Below are 24,616 nucleotides of genomic sequence, written 5' to 3'. Positions count from 1 at the left end.
TGAAATAGAAAAGTTAAGAGCTCACACCGTGAGCTCCCAGCAGTGTGACTGTTTATGTGCAACAAAAGGACTAAATAAATACAAGGAAATGGGGAGAAAAAAGTTCCATCAGCAATTTTTAACCAATTTTTTAAAGAAATAACCTCTCATGGAGCTTTAGCTCCACTTACTGGCTGTAAATTAAAGTCCTCATATATACTCAAAGGACAGCTCCCAAATAAATTTTACTGTCTTCAGGCTGATCTCCTTTTTCTTCCATCTAAGCTCCCCTGACTAACCTTGGTGCACCTTAAATCTGAGACACAGCCATCAGAAGTCTGTGAACTCTGCATTCACCACATTCCTGGTACTCTGAACTCCCCTAGGCTGCCCAGCTGCTTCCAAGTGCATCCACTCCTGGCAAGGCTAAAAGGGATACCGAGATCTGGAACATGGCAGAGGCATGGCAGTATGAATGTAATTGTGATCTGTGAAGGAGAGAGATCATGTACAAGCTTTTGTAGAGTTGCAAGATATGAGTATTTATCTGCATGAAGCTGTGGCCCTGCCACCTCACAGCCAATGTCTTTTTAAACCTACTACAAAGGGTGTCTGCTTCATATCACAGAGCCATGGAGACTGCTATGCTTATCTGGCTTGGCTCTTCCTTGGCATCACAACTGGATTTGCAGATTTAGTTACTTTAATCCTTCTCAGTCTTATCACAGAGTGCCTATGGAGCATGTGAGCACATACACTTACGAAGAGCAAGAGATGCCAAACATAAGGATGAGCTGCATTGTCCAAATGTGGGTATGGAATTCACTGAGTTACCTATGCACTAAGGCAAATGGCAAATGGTGGGCTCTGTAGGAACAGGTACAACAGTACCTATAGATAGCTGATCAGAGAAGAGCAGGGCAGCCTGAACTTGTACCAGCAATATTCAGGGGATCTCAGCAGTTACTCATTCAGGCATGGGGAAGCACACATGATCCACAGAGTTACAGAGGACCTCACTAACAGAAGGAAAAAAAAAATTCCTTCCAGACTAGAGAGAACAAGACATGCTCTAAGTGGTCCATTTAAGGGTATTGCATTACTCTAATTAAATCCAAACAGCAAATGGCAAAAATTCCTTACACACAGAAAGCAATCAAAGGAACACTCAGAAAGCCATGAGACAACTGTCTGCCAAAAATACATTCATGCTACCTGTAATATCAGATCATCATCAAGAAGGGAAACAATGTTCTCATCCAATCCCTTGTTCTTCAGTACTATAGATTTTGGACATATGAATAGCTTCACAGCTGCCAATGTTCACAAAGTTTCTGACCATCGGCAGGGTGAAACAGACTGGGGGTTTCCCTACATATTTCCTAGTCATGCCCCAATTCTTCTGGGAAGAATCTCAGGAGTATGAATTAACCACCTGCTGTTGTTCTTGCTCACAATCAGGTACTTCACCCAAGTGCCTGATGCCTGTCACAATGGACAGATTGCAGTGGCATGCACAGGCAGTGGGTAAGGCAGAAGCACAGGTGGTAGAAAACACTGTTTCTGTGATCACTCTGAGTCTGCAGGGAGTCAAGGCTACCCCTTGACTTGCTCATTTGAGATATAAAACATTGCAGCACAACTGTACTAGCAAAGCAGTCATCTTTAGGTCAGAGTTAACTGAACCCAACATGACCTTACTTCAGCTTATTTTTCTAGTGCAGAAAAGCCCAAAGGCATAATGCAAAGTAATGCACACTACCTTAGAAAGGTTAGCTCTTAATTTAATCATACATTTCATTTATTGCTCAATTAACATACCTCATGCATTTTCATCCCTCTATTACCTGCAGTATCTTTAGACCCAGAGCTGTACAGCTCAGCTCTCTGTGAGACATTTACTGTTATCCACTCAGATAGGTAAATCATTTTCTTTAGTACAGGCTGTCTGCATCTATCCTTTCAAAGGAGATGATAATTTATGTGGTATTTTATGTATGCCAGGTATGTACCACAGAAAAGCACCCTTTTTTGTCTCCTTAGCTCCCTACTTGCACTAGGGTTGAAGATCTTCCAGGCTGCATGCAGGTTCAGGGCCCAAGATGACAGCACAGATCCCCATCTCTACAGTCCCCTGCTCATCAGGGTCTTTGGTCTCTATACACCAGGTAGCACCTAACTTATCATGTCCACGTGTAAGAACTGCAATATAGCAGTTTAGAAATTCAGAAGGAATGATCAGGAATATCATAAGCAGACTGTGTCTCTAATAGATCAAATTTTCTCTGAGCACAGAGTGAAAGATTTTGTTCATTCTTACAACAGCTTTCCATCATGACTGTACTACACCATACATCAGAGACACTCATGCAAAGAGCTCCCCAAGCACTTCAGTCCAGCCCAGATCCAGAGACAATTACCTGCAACTTGAACAGTGCTTCTTGCTAAGCTGATCACACTGCTTTCAGGACAAAAACTAGTATCTCCAGGCAGAGTTACTGCCCTAGCTATGTGTAACAACCTACTTAGTAGGCATGCATAGACCTCAGTCCCATGCTCCAATGTCATGTAGGTGAGATTTCTGTTGCTCAGGATCTCCATGAAAAACATTTGTAAGGCAAGTGAGTCACAGTTTTTGTGCAAAGTGAACTCTGTAAAATATAGACTGGATTTAGTGCAGCTCTCTTTTGCCTCTCCAGATGATGCCAACCCAACACTTCACATTCTTTACTAGTTCATACACAGAACAACTGGTTCCTTCACTGTCACTGTTAAGTGCCTGAATCTTAAAAGCAGTGCTGCAGAAAAGATGAACTGGTTTTGAAACACAAATAGTGTGTGTCCATCCTTTTGGGACACGACTTTCCGTATCTATGTATCTTCCACATCTGTCTTCCATATCCAAGAAATCACGTATTAAGCAATGAATGTACACTGGTGTAAAGCTACTTTGCACAAGCAACTGCAATGTTCAGTTGACTCAGTTGATAAAGTTGAGATGTTCCTGGTTTTGTGAATGGGAGAGCAAGTTTAAGATCCCCTGCCTCCATACATGAAGCTCAAGGTCTTATGTCCTTTTGCAGTATGAGGTAGAGAGGATTTGTGCTGCTACCTCCACAAGGGAAATCATTCATAGTAAAAGCCAGGAGGAAAAAAAAAAAAAAAACAGAGTCATAAGAGCTCTTTTAATAGAAATACATTGCCATAAAGAACATGGAGAAAAAAACTTTGGAACTGGAGAAGAGTTTGCTTGCCCAGAAATCTTTATCCATTTAATATAAAGCCTGAAGAAGGAAATACAATATTATCACAAACTGCTGAATTATCTAAAATATACATTAAAAAGTCACCCTGACACATGAAAAAATATCATTATTTTCCTGATCTTTAGACCAGCCAATTCCTTCAAGGAATATCTAGTATTAAAGCATACCATGCCTTCTTTCAGCTAAAATGGCTCTGTACAAAATTTTAAAAATGAAAAAATACAAACCAAAACCGACCCACAAAAAACCCCACCCAGGTCTTTTATTAATCATGTAAGCTGAACTACAACTGAAATTTTTTATATTCCCATACTTCTGAAATGGAATAATTACATAGGCAAAGAACAACTTCATCAAGAAATTTTCTGTCAGTTTTAAGGTAGAATGGGATTTTTTGTTTTGCTTTTTTCCTCTTCCTTCCCTATACATCCATTCTGGTGTTTCAGATAAAGTTAACTGTCATGAAAGAGAACTAGACAGAGAACCCTCAGGAGTAAATGAATATCCATATCCATTTATCACTAGGTGAAAATGAGTGGAATAGATTGAAGGATATATAGTTCACAACATCTGTGTAATTATTTAGAGTGGGTTTCTTCTTGTTCAGAAATTGAACTCAATGTCTCTTTATTGCTTAAGTCCTACAAAGAGTATCCAAATGGTGGTGCTGTATTAAAAGAGTATTAAAAGAGGCCTTGAGCTGACCAAGTGTACAGTTGTTCATTCCAAATAGTGAGCCTTGTCTAAAACCAAATGATCCATTTGATTCATGGCAAATTCAGATGAGATTGGTAAAGACTAGAGGATTAAAAATCAATTTAATACTTAATCGTAGATTTGAAAATAATTCATACTAGGTCCTGAGTTTAATGTGTTTGAAAGACAGTGGGGGCACAGGAGATAGACTGTCAAGGATCATAATCCATTTCTACTTGCTGAGCATGGAAAGAAAAATGCCTGTGTCAAAATAGTGGCAGCAGTATTGGAATATCTCTTCAAGAACAGATAAAGATCAAAAGATCATGGAAAAAAACCTACTTTTCATCTTTTGTCCAAAAGATGCATTCTCCTGCAGTGAAGGGGATAGATTTTTGATTCTACCTTCTTTCCATGGGATTTATTGCCTGGTCCCCTACTCCAACATCATAGAGAGCACCACTGCTTTCCCAGCACACCCACTTCTTCCATGAAACAAGGTGCCTTACACAAATACAAGGAAGGAAAAAGAACTTAGTATCAATTTGGGGTCACTGTTCCATGAAGATTGATCAAAATTGTAATGACTTGAAAGGATGCTGGATTTGTTTTTATTATTGCTAATGTAGAAAAGAAAGTGGGACGTAGAGAAAATAACCAAGAACAGGGAAAGAAATCTGGACATGTATCTTCATTATTCCTTAAAAAAAAGGTCTTTCAAAACACTAAGTGTATAGATAATTTAAACTTCTGAAAAATTAAATGCCAGTATAAGGTGCTGTTTTACACTGGTCCATTTTAAGCTCTAGGTACCTGTAAATATCTCTGTGTTTAAGGAAGTTTAACTAAAACAATATTTAAACACCTAAGAAGTCTATAAATCACAAGCACATAAAATAATCCCATAGCATGGATGCCAGATGGCCCATGTTAGGAACTGACTAAAACTTTAGATCAAATTTGCAAACATACTGTTTTCTTGGACTCTCCTCTCCACCATGACATTAGGTGATATTCATTAAAACTGGTGATGCAGCTGAAGTAAAGGGAATAATGCAGAGGTGGTTCAAAAGGAGGTTTCAAATAGCTCAGAAGTTGGCAGCAAGCACGAAAGGACCATCCTCATATCCTACCTGACAACGCACTTGGCAGCAGTCTTGTCACGGCCATGCCACAGCACCAGGAGTGCTGTCAACTACATGTAAGAGCTCTTTTTTTTCTCACTTCTTAGTCACACTTAGGAGTTACTGTAGCTCTCCCTCCTCCAGGCTGAGATCTGACAGCCAAAGTAGGGCTATTGAATGAATCTCACTTTTCTGTGTGCTTAAGTCTCAGCTAGTTCTGCCATGACAATGGGACTTGAGTGGTACCTAAAGCTTGTGGTGGCTCTCTGGAAAAGAATAAATTTCACTCTTTGTTACTGTATACTTTTAAAGTGACTAATTTTGCCATTCATCCAAGAAACCTGTTACAGAATTATTAACACTGGAAATATTCATGTTGGTATAAAAGACATAGGAATGGAAATGTGGGTATATAAAAGCGCCAGAAAAAGAATGTCTGAGCAAGTGCTAAAGGACTGGTGAGCATTAATTGCCCCAGAATTCTGTATCTATGATTTTATGCAAATGACCAAAGAAAGGAAGAAAAAACTTAAATATAAGGTGAAGGTGGAGAACAGGGCTGGAGCCATAAAATACTCAGATAAGGAAAAAGTGAAATTCACTAATTTAATCTAAAACATAAATGGGGACAAGAAATATATAAGGCAACAGGTACAAATACCTGGAACTCTACATAGAGGCATGTCTATTTCTCACATTCCTTATTTTTAACTACAATAAGCTACCACTGCAGAAAGATTCCAGAATGAGTATGTATATCTTTCCTCCCTTCTTCATAATAAGTCATTTTCTTCATCCCTTTATTATGTGATCTCATTCTAGTTTACTGGCATCGTTTCTTTCTGGGATGTCAAACAGCAAAAATAGTATTTCCAGGGATCCTTCTGTGCACACCCTCTTCAAAAACTGGACCTTCTGACCCACTTCCATAGTTGCTGTTTGTTACGTGTACATGAGCAGTTTGCAGCATATAGAGCAGACTTTGCTGGTTGTCGCAAGACACTCTGTCCTGGAATGGGGTCAAACAACTCAGACAATACCCTATTTGCAAGGCTATCAGTGGTGGACTGACAGGGGGTGTCATGCTGGGTTTGGTGTTGAATTCTATTAAAACCAACCTGATGCATCAACTCCCAATTAACATCCTGATAGTGAAATAAAGATTTGGGAGATAAACTGCCAGGCTGACTTGGAGACAAACGGTCAGCAAAACTGTGGGATAAACAAAATCCATATGACTGGCAGTCATATCACTTTACGTCATAAAAGTCCAGTCCACTTTTATATGGTAGTTTCTTCTGACATACTCCTTCCTGGAGAGCGTGTATGAAGTTTTCTCCCTTAAAGTGGGGACAGCCCTTCAAGGATACTCCTCGAGGCTGAGTGAAAGAGATCTGTATACGAGCATTGGTATAGTGAGGTACATCAATCTCTGCTTAATAATTGTTTCTTTTTGATAGCTTTAATATTATTGCTTTGATACAGTGTATTATACTATACTATACTATACTATACACTACAAGTAATTCTGGCTTTTACACTGTACAATAATTAATTTGATTAATATTTTGGTCTAATAATTTGTCATAATAAAGAATCTATTTCATATAAATATATCTGATTTACTATCTTTAATCCTGCAGGACAAGGTTACTTAATCCATTGACACTCTGGCGCTAAGATTGGGATCAGGCATCACCAGACTTCTCTCTGAGAAGGAGTTTACAATGCAGGGGGTCCCGTCTGTGCCTCATGGCTCAGCAACAGGACTTCTCTAATAAACTTTGTCTGAAGCCCTCAGTATCACCCATGACACAGGTCTGACATTTCTTTCCTAAAACAGTGTCAAAAAAAGAGTTAATAGGTCCTCAAAGGTGCTTAAAGCATATTGTATGGCCTCTGGAGTGATAGGCATTTCTTCACTGGGAATATTTCAACACCTGAGACAGATCTAGGGCCACTACAACTCTTTGCAGCATTGCTGGAATAGCAGTAGCAGGAGACTTTGTCTCCTGTTCTGGGAGCATTTATGGATCCATCCACAGCCCTGCCAGAACTCATTGTGAGCTTTTAGGTGAGATATTGACACAATCATAGCATAGAGTAGACACCTGTCCCGAGAATTGACTCTGATAACCAGGCTGCACTGCCTGCAATAACCTTGCCAAAATAAAATGTGCAATGTACAACTTCTACCTGAGGCAAGTTTGGAATAACTACTGGTCCAAGAAGAGTGAGTCTTTCTTTCATCCACACAGCAGAACATATGGCCCAAATTCAAGTTACAGCTGAGTGAAAGACAAAGAACTACACACAATAGGCGGGTGATGCTAAGCAGCTGGCAGGGACAGTTTGTTATCATGCCTCTTGTGACACTAGTAGCAGCAACAAACAGGTTGCATCACTTCAGCATCATCTTGCTGGAAATGACACAAAGTTTAAAAATTTTTATATAACTTTAGTCAGGGGTTCTGTTTGCCTTTGTCCAGGGGCAAAGGAACTGAAGTTTCTTTTCAAAGGAGCGTTTCACCACTCGAGGCCTGATGAGCTTAACATCTCAACAGGCTGATACACAAAGCTATACAAAAGATAATGACCATTAATGAACATCAACTTCAAACATTAGCCCGGCATGGAGACAGCTGGAAAAGATAGATAAGAGAATGAAGAATGAGAACCTAATCAACATTGAAGCTGAAGGGGTCGACAACCAATAGGAAACCAAGTACGAAGACCTGTGTAACTTGACCAACGAACATTGAACCAATTATTTCTCTGAGTTTTGGCTGAATAAGTATGTGAAAAATCTAGTATAGACCATGTGTGACAGAATTACTTTTTCTGCACAATCCAGGCAATGTGTAGATGAAGTGATTTCTGTTGCACATCCTGGCCAAAACAACATCCTAGCCAGAATAAAGTAATGTCTTAATTCTCTAACACTAAAAAATGTTGTTGAAGAGTTTTTGTTTTTCTGCAGTTTTGGTGACAATGTTGTCAACAGACAAAGCTGCCAGCAGCCAAGAATGTGAAGGCAGGAAAAACACTTGCACAGTCTGCAGTGGACTCACAGCCCACCACCAGAAACTCCTTCACGGACATACACAGAAGGGAGGGTAGCCAATAATGTCCAAGAATGGAAGTTTGCAACAGCAAGGACCTGCAGGAGGAAAATATTTCCCCTGAAGCCTGAGGTGCCTTTCCAGAATCGTTTTATGGCTCTGCAGATGGACAAGGAAAGACCCATCACATCAGAAGAGACTGGAGCTGAGTAAGGCAGCACAATCTTCTCCCCAACCAGCTGGTAACAACCAGCACAACTAAGAAAAAGCAATGGGTGGAAGAAGTAGGCCACTGTCCTCTGAGAGCTACATAGGCAGCCATTTGCTGACCTGACACTCTCTAGAGAGGTGTGATGCAGAGGCTCCTGTCAGGGTTGTCACTGAGAAACTACGGAGCTTTGTACAGTCCAGACTATTACCCACTGCTTTTGCTTCTTGTGGGTGCCAGTGATACAGCCAGGAGCAGTCTGAGGTGTGTCAAGGATTACAGAGCTCTGAGAGTGATGGTAAGGGACTCTGGAGTAGAGGTAGTTTTTTCATCAATCCTGCCAATCAAAGGAAAGGAGTTTGAAAGGGCCAGTCAGGTCTGGAAATTCAACAAAGGGTTACAGTTCTGATGCAATAGCCTACTGAGATGTTTGCCTACTAAGACCATGGGAATCGCTCTGGGAAACCTGGTCCACTGAGGGGATTGATGGGGTCCAACTGTCACAGAAAGGGAAGAGCATCTTCAGTCATAGGCTTGCCAAGATGGTGAAGAGGGCTTTTAAAGAGTTGATGTGAGACAGGAATCTCAATTAATCTCTTTCCTACCAGCGTGGAGAGGATAGACAGGTCAGTGGTAGAGCACCTGAAGAGCAGCACTTGGCCATTTCACTATCTGCATCTACTGCAGTTTATCAAGTTTGAGCACCATGGTGTTTTTTTCCTTTTTGTTCTGCTCCAGACTAAGCCAATAGAGAGACAGGATGTTCCTGGAGAGCAGCAGGGGCCATAGAAGCAGATGGGGACAGGCCTGTTCCCTGCTAATCCTGGTACACTCTTCACAACTATATTTCCTGTGCTTTGCCTTGTGCTGTGAAAGTTCCTGGAGGCAAGGGAGACAGGACTGCTTGTAACATAAGCATAGCATGTGAGTTGTGACTTCTGTCTTTATTTCTAGTCCAGGTCTTTGAGTCATAGAATATATGTTGATTCCCAAGGCAAGATATTCCTCAACTGCTTCAAAAGAACACTTTTAAAAAATCAATCTTCTCTTTCCTCCACCGGCTCATAAAACCATTCTTTCTTTAGATTATTGTATATTATTCTTATTATTGTTCAAATCAAGCCAGCAGATTTACTGGCACCATAAACTGAAGAGTGACAGAGAGACTCACACAGTGTATTCATGTCTTATGTCCTGCCACACCTGGGCTAGACTGACTGTATCCTCCCAGAAGTAAGAGCTGTTTTCCTTGCTTTTGTCAGACCTTTTTCAATACAAGGTTATATACAGAGTTATACACACCACCCCAGTGAAGCAGCTCTCATGAGAAAAGTCCATACTGAGTACCATGGTATGCTTTCTGCAGGATTATCCAGCCAGTGCTGTTTCCACATTTCTGCAGATTTTTGTTGATCATAACAGAATGGTAAATCTAACAAAACTCCTCTCATTTCTTATGCATTAGGAACATAGTCATTGTGCAGCCTAAGCTCCCCCTTTTTTGTACACTTGAAGACAGCCCCTTCAACTTTATTCCGAGAAATGCAACAGAAGGGAGAACACCAGATGAATTGCCAAATGGAGAGGAATTAAACTATGCCAAGTGCTAACTGGAGTTTACTCACAGATACATACACCCATATCGCAAACTGTCTTGCTGCAATATTTTTCTAGTAGAACTAAAAGTGGTGTAAGGTGCATTATTGTGCATCTCTTCATGGATCACAAGTTTCCTATATGCTCCAATGTGCCCGGCTGTTTCTGAAACACCTTGGTACATCCCAGCCTGTCTGCTCTGTCAGCAGTGCAAGAGTTAATGCATTCTGATGTTACAATAAAGCTTCATAAAAAATAGTATCCCACCAACTAAGATTTATTCCTTGGGAGGCAGATAAGACTTTTCTTATTGTTTTGACTAAACTCCTCTGAGTTCTCTTGAAGTGCTGCTGATTTTTTACACCACACCCCAGCACCAGTCATTCGCATGTAGTGGACATCCCTGTGTCCCGCAAACAAAGAGCATTTGCAGGTCTGTAAGTGTATTAGAAATAGCTGGGCTTTCAAAGCTGGCCTTGTTCGAATACATAGTCCATCTTGTAATTGACTGTCAGCTTGATTTACAATGGCAGTTGTGATGTGCTTGGAGATTTCAAACCAAAAGGCTCTCTGAAATAAATGAGGACAAAAGTCAATCCAGTGAGGCAGCTCGATTTGTTAATATTATCAAAGAACAAGGAATGGTTTAAGCAAGCCAAAACAAAATGCACTCAAGAAGCAGCCCAGACAAAGGCAGTTCATAAAACAAATCACAACTCCTGTAAAAATTATAGAAGCAGATAGAGGAATGAAGGTCAGCAAGGGGAAATTAAAAAATCTTTCTATTCAGAAGAAAAGCAAGGAACAAGCAAGAATATTTAAGTTCTGAAGATTTTGACCCATCAGATGCTTTATATAATTTGTTGAAAAAAGCTTCATAAGAATCTAAATTATATGTTTTGGGCCTGAATTTGTGGCATTATGAATCTTCCAGTCAGTTTGCTTCAGAAACATCATGCTTGATTATTAAATTATTAAATTTAATATTAAATTATTAAATTTTTTTTAAATCCTGAAACTCTAGTTAAACATTAGGAAGACAGGTAAAGGGCAAGGGAAGAAAATACTGATAGAGACCTCCATGTTCCTTGGTTGCTCTCTGGAACAACAGACCTTAGCTTCAATCCCCAGGCTCTGAACACCTTGGATTTTGTAGATATTGCCTCCCCATTTTTAAAGTGAATAGAGACACTCCAGACAAACTGAGGTTAATCAGAACTGAGGGGACTGAGGGAAAATCTATTTTTCACCCATGGCAAGAGCTTGTCAGCAGGTGGACAATGTTAACACCTTGTTTTCCAGACACAATTTTATTTTTACTCCTGTATTTAGGCTAAATTTCTTTGTTTAGGCTGACACACCTGAGATTTTCATTGAACTAGAATCAGAAATATATTGTTCAGATATAATAAACGGCAATGAAAAGCAAAGTAAAGCTGACTTCAAAATGTATCATGTATTTTACACAGAAATTTATATATTAAAATAGAGCAGTTTTTGAAGGAGACACAACAAATTAAAATATTATTTATGATCTTGATTCTTCATGTAGACCCAACTGACTGATTTGTATAAATTATTACTTTGCCACTGGGATCCTTCCATGTCTTACTTCTGATTTCTGTGCTTTGCTGTTAGCAAACAATTTGTTTGTCAGACAATTAGCCACATCAGCAAGCAGCTGCCTGGTAATAATATTTTATGCAAGCCAGTATTGAACTTGACATTGCAAACCAAAGAGCTGTGGTCTGTCCTTAGGTGTATCAATCCACTGGGCAGGCAGATTAACCCCTTTGTAATTGAAGAATGCTCAGACAGGCTTTTGGTTCAAAACCAAAAGCTTCTCCCAAGTGAACTACAGATAAGTCTCCAGTTATTAGCAGTGTAACAAAGTCACCTCTGTCCTCTTACTGTAGAAGAATAAGGACTTTTGAATGCTTGGTTGCAGTCAGCAAGAGGACTATATAACTATGGCAAGCATCCAGACCAAGGTCCTACTCCTAGTGCTCCAATTTCTTTCTTCCCTTGTATAGCTAAGGCACTCTTCTTCACTCCTTGAGAAAGTTTAATTTCAAACCATTTTTTTTTTCTGTTGGGAAAATATATCCATACTGTTTTCAGTGACAATATTTACAGAAACTTTCTCCCCTTTTCAGCTAAAAAGGAGTATATTTTTTAAAGAATATAATTCTGTTCCAATTTCTGTTGAAAAATATTTTACCTTGGAAAAGCTGAGGAAAACATAGACCAATATATAAGTGAAAATATGTGTTTTAAATAAACCAACATACAAAAGGACAGATGGTGCTTTTCATCAACCTTAATTCTCCTTCCAATACTTGACATCTACCTGATCTCACCACTGGAAAATCTCTTACCTTTCCATTTACATGCATCTCTTAAATTCAATTTGATACCTCCTTCCTGTTTCCCTACTACTGTCAGAGTGGCTTTCAATCCTGTATAAAGCAGTGTTCTATCCTTAAATCTCTTTTACAGTTTCTGCACGTATAACATACAGTTTCCCTGTTACACAAAATTAGATGGATTAACCACACATTTCCTTATGATTCCCTTGACTTAATCTGGTGAATTTTGTCTCTGGATATTATCACTTCCAAGGAAATGAACCTATGGGAGCTCACAAAACTTGTGGGGTTTTGCCCTTCTCTCAGAAGAGAATGCAGGACAACGATATTAATTAAAATACAGATATATCCCAAAATCTCAAAAACATTCCCTACAAATATTGTGCTCACAAATTCCATCCATTCACATTCCCCAGAATGTGGATTTATATTATGGCTGTTAGAGGGCTGTAGCCCTCTTGGGATTGTTGGTTTAAGACTCTGTCTGGAGAAAAAGAGGAAGTGCTGCAGCTATATAATTCTTCTGAGATAAATAATTTAGCACATTTTCATATGTGGATGGCTTTATTAAAGTCATTTAATTAGGGCCAGAAATGTTGAAGTTCAAAATCTCCAGAGAGTTTAAAAATAAACCGAAAATGAATATGGGATTTAACAACAGCAGTTTCAGGGCACTATTAGAGAAAGGGACAATGCAAAAGATATTTCAATATGGCATTTTGGTATGATGGAGAACCAATGGAAATAAGATATGAAGAAAAAGAATAGGAAAGGAGATATGGCTGAAACAGAAGATTCACAAAATATTGGAAGTCTTTGAAAACAACCTGCAGTGAGCATACACAATATTATATCATTGGTATGCTGTGATCAGGGAATTGACTTAAACTAGATTAAAACATAAAGAAGTAAGTGCTTCCTCCAAAGTACCTGTTCATTGAAATGACAAAAAAATCAATTGAGAAAGGATAAAATATTGAATAGCTGGAGTTCCCTGGAAGATGAGATGCAGCAAGAGAAAGTCTCTCTGGGAAAGCTTTCTTTCCAGATTTCTTAACAATCACTGCTTTTCAACACAGAACTCTGCTCCACAGGAAACTTCACTCCTCAGGACTGTCAATTGTTTCTACTTTGTCCGTGCTCAGTTCAAAGATGCAAAGACAATGTCTTAGACTGAGAAAAACTCCAGTGAAAGAGTGAAATATTTCAAAGGATGACAATGGAATACAATGTAAGAAGGAAGGGATGACCAAAGCCAGCTTTCCTCAGAGTACTGGAAGACTTTGAAATAAACTTGGAAAAGATATTCACCAAGTTCACTAACATTTGTATGCTGAGATCTGTGTAGACAAAATCATCCTTTGAGTTCTACATCTTCTTTGGATCCATCTGTTTCTTGACTACTACTTCCAAGTTCTACTTTGAGTCTGGGATTTTACATGCTGAAAGAAAGATGAAAAGAGAGGTACAAACTAATGCATACTCTCAGTAGAAAGTTCCTGTGAACATAAAGGAGGGAAGACTGAGGGCTGGAGATTTGCTCAGTGCTCAGGAACAAATCCAAAATTATGTCACTGGCATCAGAACTCCTATTCAGTTTTTGCTTCTGTAACTGAGAGCAGAATCCAACTTTATTTAGTTCTGGCCAAAATTCCTTCATTATAAAGGTGTGTGCCTATTTTGTGTGGTCTAGCAACTTCAGAGAGAGACTCTACCTGCACTATGGGATTCCTGTCCTTGAGATGGAAAACTAAAAATAATCTGAGGCTTCTGAAGCATTAACATTCATATGCTATCCTGCTACAGGAGTCATTGTTCTCCAGCTGAGGTCAGACTCCTTCTTTTCACAAATAAATGTGAGCCAGCATCCTGTTTTCTCACCTTCTGCTCAATCTTCCCTCTGTTAATCTGTGTAAAGTACAATAGAAAATCCAAAATGAGAGGGCAATGCTAGAAACATACTAACAAAGCAAAGTTCTCCTGTGGAGGCTTTGAAAGTAAGCACCAGGAAATCGAGCAAGTAATAAATGTTACAATGTTCTATCTCTGATATTGAAAGAAACACAGCCACAATGCACTGGATTCCTTGCTGCAGAGCCTAATTGCCTCTTAAATGTCTGTGAGAATTTGCAGTTGCATAGCAGCCAAATGTCCCATAGCGCAGCCCTTCCTTGGTCAGTGTGTGCGCGTGCTGTTCTGCCACCCCATTGCCTACCAGGGGAGCATTGCTGTAATATTTGGGAGCTGCACACCTCGAGCATCCTCGGGATGAAGCTGTTGGAGAGAGCAGGGGAAAGACACTTGTATCTGCCACTCAGAAACAATATACCACGTGTGAGCTTGATTTCAGACCTATCATATAATTTTTTTTTTTTCCTAGCTGCTGAAAGCATTCTTATTCTTCTTACAAAAGAGAGTGGAGTTTATTCAGCTCTTGTGAAAATCCATTTACTCATGTTAGAGATAAATTTGCCCCTCAGGACTCTAAAGAAAGCAGTCAGAGCATTCTGGAATGCAAAGAATCACTCCTGCTCCTAAAATCCGTCCTGAGGCATAATGTATTCTCACCCACGCAATGAGCAAGCTCTACTGGCTGGTAATGAGTAGGAAGCAGAACAATATCTCTGCAGATTTTCCCTTTCACTTTGCTTTTTTCCAATCACCATCCCACCTGGCTGTATGGGAGCTGCCTGTCAAGTGCTGCTCAGCCCTGACTAGACATGGAATGCAGGAAGACAAAAGACAATCACCTGTTTTTTAGCCCCAATTCTTCTCTTGCCTGAACACCAGACTCAAGCTTACCACCAGACTGTAAAACTGCAAAGGTTCTCTCAGCTGACAGAGACTGTGGAAACATAACATCAATCTTAATGGCCTCCTATTGGCAGTGTCTGGGATCATCCCTGCTTGCCTGCAAGCATTTATTGAGGTCAGTAAAACCACTCTGACATTTATGTGTTGTTTGCAAAAGGAAAGGAGTGGCTAAAGACTTACACTGGAGGTTGCGTCTTCATTTTATCGGACATATTTGAAGAATGCTATTTGAAGAGTCAAACTAGATTTAGTGAGACAGTTCAGGAGGAATCAATGGAGCTTTATTTCATATAGTCCTAACTTGAGAGCCAGGATTCCTTTACCTGAAATTGCTGTCAAGCTGCTTCTCAGTAGAAATGTGGGGTATATGCAGGTTGCCACCATCTTCTCTCCTTAAAATCCTTTAACTGACATCTCAAAATTTCAGCCTTTGAGGATACATTATTTGATTTTTACATAGCAACTTCTTTGATTCATCAGGATGCACAGGGAAGCCCGATAGTTACACAAAAGCACAAAGCAACAGTACAAAGAAAACTCAAAAGCCAGGGTTTTCTTTGACATATCAATAAAATCTACAAAATTTCCAGGGAGAAGTTCCCATCTTTATTTATCTCCCAAGTAGCCCAGGCAATGGCAGCCTTTATCAAGGTGTCACTACCAAGAATAGCACTCTGTCATTCTGGACCATCACTGCAGAGTAGTTCAATCAGGTCAGCAGACAAGAGCATCAGGTTCCATCACCGCAGCAGCAGCTCAGCCAGGATGCTCTGCAGCTCACTGAGGCCAAAGCAGCTTGCGGAGTAAGACCCCTCCAGACTTTTTTGTTTGTCCTTTTGAACACCTCAGAGTGGCTATGCCAGGCCAGCCCAGCCTTTTCACTGCATTGGTGAGGTTTAGTAGCTTTTCATTGCCCAAAAAAGGAAAAGGAGACAAACCAGGTTATTGCAGAGAAATAAAATTTTCTTCATTCTTCCTCCCCAAAGTCTCAGAGTGCAGAAACTGGGATCTAAGAGCTCTCCTCTGGCTCAAGTTCTCTGAAAATAACAGCTGGGTTTTTATCAAGGAGCTGTAAAAGTCCTTTAACTAACATGAGGCTTAAAATATTAATTCATTGCTGAGACCAGATTGTGATTCTCCTGATTCAGCAGTACTCACTCAATGTGTCTGAAAATGCTTATAAATTTAATCACTAAGAGCCTGTCTGGATGACAGATGGAGATAGACAAAGTGGTGATGACAGGGGTGGAGGGTTGAGTATTTCCTTTCCCTATCTGTTTCTTAGTCAAATACATGGCAGCCAAATAACACTCTCCAAACTCCCCCATCTCTGCAAGTTAAGGGCAGCTACAGGATCTAACAATGGTATGTAACTCAAGGCTCAGCTGGTATTTTTCATGTGGAATGAGGAATGAAAATATAACTGGAAAGCTTGATGGCTGCATGATGCCTATTTCTTATTTCTCTGATTGCACCTGAGAGTTACTTGTAAAATTTTGCACTTAAAAATATGTATATGTGTTATATTAAAAAAAAAAAAAAAAAAACAAAACAAAACTGACTATAGAACTTTTGAATAAATAGAAAGCAATGAACCTTTAGTACTCACCTGCAGGAGTGAGTACTTTTATCTAGCTATTATTCTTGGCCACTTTTTCCAATAATTTTATTTTTGTACCAGAACAAGAACCTTGGAATCCAAAGTCCCCTAAACAAAGAATACGTGTAGCACAAGAAGCAGTTACACAATCTCTCTATGTTTCATTAATATTGCCAGCCTCTTTCTCTTGTAGCCAAAGAAGAAGCAAAGCAGCCTACATCTTTTTTTGGGCTATATATATCTTCATCCAGGACTTTTGGTGTGGAACTAGAAATGCCAAGTTTTTTCCTACGTTACCACTCTTTAAAGCAGTAGTTTTAATATATGGTCCAGCTGGTCTGTTTGCTATATCCTCTTTATTCTCTGTGTCAAAAACACTTGCTGAAAGAACCCTAAATAGCTCCATATGCTTTTCCCTATTCTTCTTCATTATTACATTCTTCCAGCTTCTCCCTCTGTATCTACACATTTATTATTATTTTTCTATTTATTATTCTACATTTTAATCACTGTGAACACATCCATCATTCAGTTATGGCAATTGTGTCTCTTCATAACCAACAGCTGCATCTCACCCCAGCAATGTCTTCATTTTGCAATCTGTGTCTATGAAAAATCAGTAGTAATGGGCTATAGTAAAAATTCTGTGGCTGCCCAGAGTGGTTCTCATTTTCTGTCCTTCAACTGGTTTTCTGCTCCTGAAGAAATTATTTTCTTTGCCAAAAGGGAAGCTAAAACTTTGCTGGTTTTTACAGTGTTTTTTTGCTTAGCTCAGAAATGGCGTGTTGTTATTGTCCAGATGGGAGCCCCAGGTGGGATCTAGGCCTGAGACATCAGCTGTTTAAACAAGTGGAACAGCTGTCATTAATCTCTGCTTCTGGAGCTCATAACAGGAAAATGGAGCAAACAGGGAATTGGTTCTCAATAAAAGAAGCCTTGCACAGTTTCATGTCCAGCCACCAGTCAATATATATTGTTCCCATAGATCACAGTAGCGGCAGGTGAGAAATTGCTTGGACTGGGGACTTGTGTAGAGTGGACTTGATGAGGATTTCCCATGCACACTATAGACAAATCAATCTTCTAGAACAGGACTTGAAAGAAGGATCAAGAAAAGGCAAGAAATTATACCAAGGATGTTTGGGAACAGATCCTTTGTGAGGAATATTTAAGAGAGGAAAAAAGTCTGGTTCTTCTCAAAAGGGTTTTCTTGTACTTCAAAGATCAATACAAACATGTTAGAGGTATGTCTTTGCAAAAATACTGATAGCTGAGAGCTACCTGCAGTGTCACCTGCCTGCACACCAGGCTTTAACTTGCTTTCCAGTACCAAAAGGAAGCCTGAAAAAAAGCCAGGGGCAGTTTTTGAGTGCCACTACAATGTCAGGGAGTGATAGGGCAAGGGCGGGGGTGGCTTTAAACTAAAAGAGAGAACGTTTATATTGGTTCTAAGGAAGAAATTCTTTATTGTGAGGCTGATGAGACATTGGAATAAGTTGCCCAGATCAGCTGCAAATGTCCCATCCCTCAAAGTGTTCAAGGGCAGGCTGGAGAGGGCCCTGATAAACGTGGTCTAGTAGAAGGTGTCCCTTACAATGTCCAGGAGGTTGGAACTAGGTAATCTTCAAGATCCCTTCCAATTCAAACCTTTCTGTAATTCTGTTTCTAATGCCTCATTCTCAGCATCTACAGCAAAAATCTGCAGCTTCAGAATGGCGTTTCTTATTAAAGGATTTAGCTACATGAAAATCAGTTTTTCTTCAGAGACAGAGTAAAACATCAGCAATATTTAAGTGCTGTGTAAAGGCTACTATTTCATGGTCTATCACAATCTTCTCTTTTCACTGCTGAACAGTACGGCATGCACCTGACTGGGCATCTCTGAAGGAATGCTTTATTGAGCTGTCTCTTCTGTTCAGAATAGAGGGTACCTGAAAGTGGGCCACAATGGAGAATAGAAAGGTTTTAATGGCTTGGACTTTGCTTGGTAGGTAATAGAGCCCCAATGTTTTCAGATGCTGGGCAGGTTAGAGCAAGAGGCGTTTCAATTCCCAGAAGGAAGAAAACACTTCTGGTTATATTACCAAGACAAATCGTGCAGTGAAATCAGTTTTGAGAGACAAAAATTGGTCCCAAAAGATTGACTGAGTAAATTTTCAGTACAATTCAATTCATATGCTCCTCTGATACTTTCTATTTTTTCCTCATAAGCAGGTTGTAGGTAGTGCAGAATGTGGCAAGCTTTTTATATGATTGATGGTTTAAACTTTTCAATTAAAAGTATGTTTGCAGGTTTGAGGAAATCTTTGGGATGAAGGAGAAGGGAGAGCTCTGTGTAAAGAAGAAAGCCTTATTTTCTCTGCCTATTAGCATCTCCATTCCTGTTTAAATTCACTCATTTTTTCACTAAGGGGACAAGACACCACAGCACATTTTTGTTGGGTGGGGGTGTGACACCCAGCTCCTCTCCAGAACAGTGTCTACAACACCCTGCCAAGGACATGGGGAAATGGAGCGTGAACTGGAAGTTTTGCTATTGTTGAGTTGTTCTTCATCCTTTCTGTCACCCATCTCATCATTCTCTAAGGGTCTGCCTAGGGAGGAATAAACTCAGGGAAGCTGTGTGTCACTACAGGTCTGAGCATTTTTAAAAAGTGTAAAAAAATATTTCTGCTCTGAAATATTATCATCCAGTACCCTTTTCCTCTTTGAGAACACTGGAAATGCCACCACTGGTGTACCTCCTCTTCCAAGCTGAGGAATGCCCTGCTTTGGTTTGGCAGTTTGGGAATCACAATCCCCCCACAGCCAGGGCTGTGCATGGACTGAGTAGATGCTGATGGGCTGCTTCTGTGTGCTCCCACACACTGACTTATTTTACAGACTTTCTAATAAAAACTGAGACCAGGCACCTTGTATTGCTCTGTTGCCTAGCTCCTGGCAGATGTTTTGAAAAAGACATTTCACCTTTTTTTTTTTTTTGTGTTAAATTAAAATGATTCAGTGAGGATGATATGCAATGAACATTCAGATTCCCCATGATTCTTGAGATAATTAAACTTTCTTATTCTTGTAAGTGGTAGTCCGTAGCATGTCCTTAGCACTTTTTTTTTGTGGTATTTAGTATCCGTGATACTCAGACATTTATTTTGCCATCTAAGAAATAAGATTTTGATTGACTTGTCTTATAAAAGACATTTTATTATTATCATAATTTATGAGAGTCATAACAAGCAAGTTTTTTTCTTTTTTTTCATGAATATATTGCAAATTAAATGACAGAGTACCCCAGTGAAGGCTAATATCTTCACTGCTTAAACAGTCATGGAATGAAAAATGCTCATTGTTTGCTAGCAGAGAGAAAAGCAGACTTTTGTTGCCATGTTGCCATTAGCTGTATTTTGAGCTGGGAGTTCACTGACAGTTATTTGTAAGGTACTGAAACAACATTATAAATTGGCTTGGCTCCAGCTGTACTTTGGAAGAAGTACATGAACAGTATGCATCATTCAAACCCACCACATTTCAGAGATGTGCTTTTGTTGTAAATTTGGGATACAGAGCAACTATAAGGCAACTATAAGGCTTCCAGACTACAGGTGTTACTTTAGTTAGTTGTCATGTTCTGTTAATCTAAAGGATGTCACTACAACACAACCTCTCACTAGCTATACCTGAGTAATTATCTGGAGGTAAATCACTTTCCCTTGATTACAGGTATCTTTATACCTTGATCCCCAGTGAAGTGCTTGACTTAAACATCCCAGACTAGATGGAATGAAGCCAGTCTGTGCCTCCCCACTGAAAGCCATAGAAATTGATGTAATCCAGATGTCAGAAATATAATGACTGTGAGATTTTTAGCAAGATTGCTAAAGCAGGCAGTATACATCAGGCTGGATCCACAATTTGTGATGTTGAAAATATTCCCATTGGAATAAGCATTGTAGCCAGGTAGAGGTGGCATGGTCTGCCTGTATTAACTGTAAATATCTATAAAGAGCAAACTGGGTGAGAAGCCCTTGCATGGGCTTCTGGGGTACTTGGAGCATGAAGGTGTTTTAATCAACAGAAGCTATCAGGGAGTATAAGATACATTATTCTACCATGTCCACCAACTCCCAGCCCCTTGCAGCTTGACATATTCTTCTCAGAAAGGTTTCTTTTGACCACAGACTGTGTTGTGGGATAACAAGCCTGGCCTTTCCCCCTTCTACTGTCTGCACTGATTTTGGTCTGAAATGTATATGTCCAAGCCTTACCTGAGTTTCCCTCTATGGCAGCAAAGATAAACCCTAAGATGTGCAGCAAGGACATAGAATTAAATTATTTTGACAAAGCTAGGATTATTTGGCCAGAGAGAGTCAGAAGAAAGCAAGAAGACAGCATGAGAAGTACACTGATAAGGCAGCCGAGACTGGAGTCCAGAGAAAAGTCTTTTGAGGTGAAAAGTCAATAGACTGGGCTTAGAGCATTATAGAAGAGGCAGACCTGGTAGCAGCTGCAACATTGTGCCTTGCATCCTACAAGACTCAGAAAGCCCCTGTCATTTGAATGTCTATGGCTGTCGAAGATAAGCGGGGTATGAGCGATGGTAATTAGCATCTGCCTATCTTTTGTGTGCAGTTACTCGGTTCCCAGTGCCATGGTACAAACACCTGAAAACACTGCTGTTTAAGAATGACTAAAACAACTTTTACCTGAATTTCCATATGTTTCTTATAAATATTCATGTATTTATTTTTACAACACCCTTATTGCTCCGTCAAAGCTGGGATTTAAGCACCTGAATAACATAAACTTCCAGCAAAAAGGGGACAGGCTCTGACCCTCTGAAGGTATAGGTTAATGTCCCAAAAACTCACTCTACATGAAGGTCTACATCAACTCAGAAATGTGCAGTATGGAAAAGGGGACTTTCGTGATCTTCACTTTTTATAATGTTTTTTTGCCAGAAAAACATCCTTCCTGTGTATTGTCCTAGTGTAAACTATGACACTGTCTCTTACTTTGTTTAAATGAAAGCAAGTCTTAGAGGAGTGTAGTAAAGTAGCAAGTGAAAAAGTTCTACCTATGCATGGCTTGAGCTCTACCTGCATAAATACATTATATCTTTTCCAAAAAAGGGGATGTGGGACAGATATTTAGAGTTTTATTCAAATAACCACACTAAGGAGACAATCTTTACTGCAGCCTGTGAAATTATTAGCTGCTTACAAAACTCATCATAACTTCAAGTACAGCATCTTAGCCATGACTTTGACTGTTCACTTGTAAAATCTATTTTAAGCCTTCAGTGCCGTGATAATCCAGTTTCTTTGTCCTTCTCTGGATGGATGAGAGTATGAAACTAAGGACTATGAATATTTTTCACCTATTCCTAAAGTCAGAATTCCAGTTCATAGCATTGCCACTATAATAATTATTTATTAGATTTGTCATTAATTCTAGTTATTTTTAATGCATTCGCATAGAGGCTGAAAGAACCAAGGGAACAGAAACATTGGAAGCTACTTCTCACAGATCAGTGAAATAATAAAACACTATGAACTCAAAGTGGAACATGATCTTAAAAGAACAAAATTGCATTTGGAAAATTTATTTATATATCAAAACTAATTATTGCAAGTTCCACCTCAGTAGTACTTGAGGATTTCGTTACAAGATCTAATTGGACTTATATGTGCTGTAAAATTTTTTTATCTTTTAATTGGTAGCAGAGATCAAAGTAAAGAGAATGAAAGACAAACTTGGTATTTGTTTCACAAACTCATCTTCTGACTTCATTTGTTATTTGCATGGTTTCTAGGAGCTGCTCATAGCAGAGGCTTGTATTAGCATGCCAAAAGAGAATCTGCCCCTGTTTTTCCAGTTCAGTGCTTCAGAGAGTCATCAAAGTCATTCAGCCAGTAAGATCTTAATTACCAAAGGATGCTGCTTCAAGTCAGTCCTGTGTATCCAGCCTCTCCTTATGCCTTTCTAGAACAGGTTTGGAAGAAAAGACAAGTAGGACCTGTTGTGCCATTTCAGTTAACTGTCCACGGTGTAGCCACAAGCCTATTTTCCCAAGGGTGAGTGATTCCTTGTTATAGCTCATCTGAATTAAATTTGTGGGGCCGGACCATAGCCCTTTTAAACTTCACCCAACCTGGTAACATGAACATTTTTGGTTGATTCTGTCTTAAATGCAGCCAACCTGAAACAACTCCTTCAGAGCTCATGGATGTAAGATTGAGAATGACTGAATTGTGTCTGCACTGCCCAGTGCTGTCTTCTGCATTGACCCCCACTTATGCCAACCTGGCTGGCACCAAATCCAGAATCAGTACAGCTGTTCTGTCATAATGGCATAAGTTAAAAATGAAATATATACAAAAATTAAAAGCCACTTTTTGCAGTACCATCCAACAGTCACTGGAGCTGAACTACTGTGGATGATGGTAAGCAAAATATATCTTGAACCGAGGGGGAGACTTTCTGGACTCAGTGATGAAGAAGGGACCTTAACGCACTTGAGAGGTGGGCTGAGGCAAATGTCATGAAGTTCAACAAAGGAAAGTGCAAGGAACTACACCTGGATAGCTGTAATCCCAGAAACATCTACAGGCTGGGTGGAGAAGTGCTTGAGAGTAGCCCTGCAAAGCACTGGGGGGCAACAGTAGATGAAAAACCCACCATGAGCCAGTACTCACAGCCCAGAAAGCCAAACCAATCCTGGGCTGCATCCAAAGGAGCATGACCAGCAGGTCAAAGGAGGAGATTCTCCCCCTACCACACTTTTGTGAGACTCCACCTGGAGTGCTGCATCTAGTTCTAATATCCCTAGCATAAGAAAAAAATGGAACTGTTGGAGCAATTCCAGAGGACACCATGAAGTCAGTAAGAGGACTGGAGCATCTCCCCTATGAAGACAGGCTGAGAAAGTTGGAGCTACTCAGCCTGGAAAAGAAAAGGTTGTGTGAAGACCCCATAGCAACCTTCTACTATCTGAAGGGAGCCTACAGGGAAGCTGAGGAGGGGACCATTCATCAGGAAATGTAATGCTAGGACAAGGAGTAATGGGTACAAATTGAAAGAGGGGAAATTAGGCAAGGTGTTAGGAAGGAATTCTTACTGTGAGACTGGTGAGACACTGGAACTGTTACCCAAGGAGGTTGTGGATGCTTCAACCCTGGCAGTGTTCAAAGCCAGGTTGAATAAGGCCTTGAGCAATCTGGTCTGGTGGGAGATGTCCCTGCCTATGGAGGCAGGGGTGGAAATAGATGATTTTTAAGGTCCCTTCCAACCCATAACGTTCTATGATTCTAAGTGGATTCTTCCAGTCCAGTGAAAAAAATGGATCTCTTAAATGTTAAATATTTAAGCTGGCAAGTTAGGAGGCAGAATGAGCAAGAGCTGCCAAAGAGACTGTAGAGTTCATTTTGTACTTACCACTCACATGTTCTTGACATTCTTTCAAGAATACAACATGATTTGTTGTATTTTGCAGAAGACTAGCTTTGTTCTTTCTTTTGTTACACTTTTATTTTACATGCAAATTCAATATTTATGAGAGATGTATTGCCTGTCAAAGTTTCCATTGGGAGGTATTTAATCTTCCCAATTTTTTGTGTGCTTGAGCTGTGTGGGTTACAACTGTAACACATTCCAGTCCTGGCCACCCAGCCTGGGAGAACAGTTTTATGTGTCAGAAGCATACACCCTCACAGGGTCTTCGCTTGAAACTCTGAAAGTTTCCAGTCCAACCTTCTGGTTGTCCAGCAAGAAAAAGGCAGGTTTTTCCCTAAATTTGAAAATACAAATAACTGGCAAAACTGCATGCACACCACAAACAGAAGGGGAGAGGGTAGAGGAATGCTGTTTTGAAAGGCTCTTGACCTCCTTGCTGTGTACCTTGCTCTG

Source organism: Vidua macroura, chromosome 6 (assembly GCF_024509145.1).
Source record: "Vidua macroura isolate BioBank_ID:100142 chromosome 6, ASM2450914v1, whole genome shotgun sequence".
Taxonomy (NCBI): Eukaryota; Metazoa; Chordata; class Aves; order Passeriformes; family Viduidae; genus Vidua; species Vidua macroura.
This window is presented reverse-complemented; position numbering follows the sequence as displayed.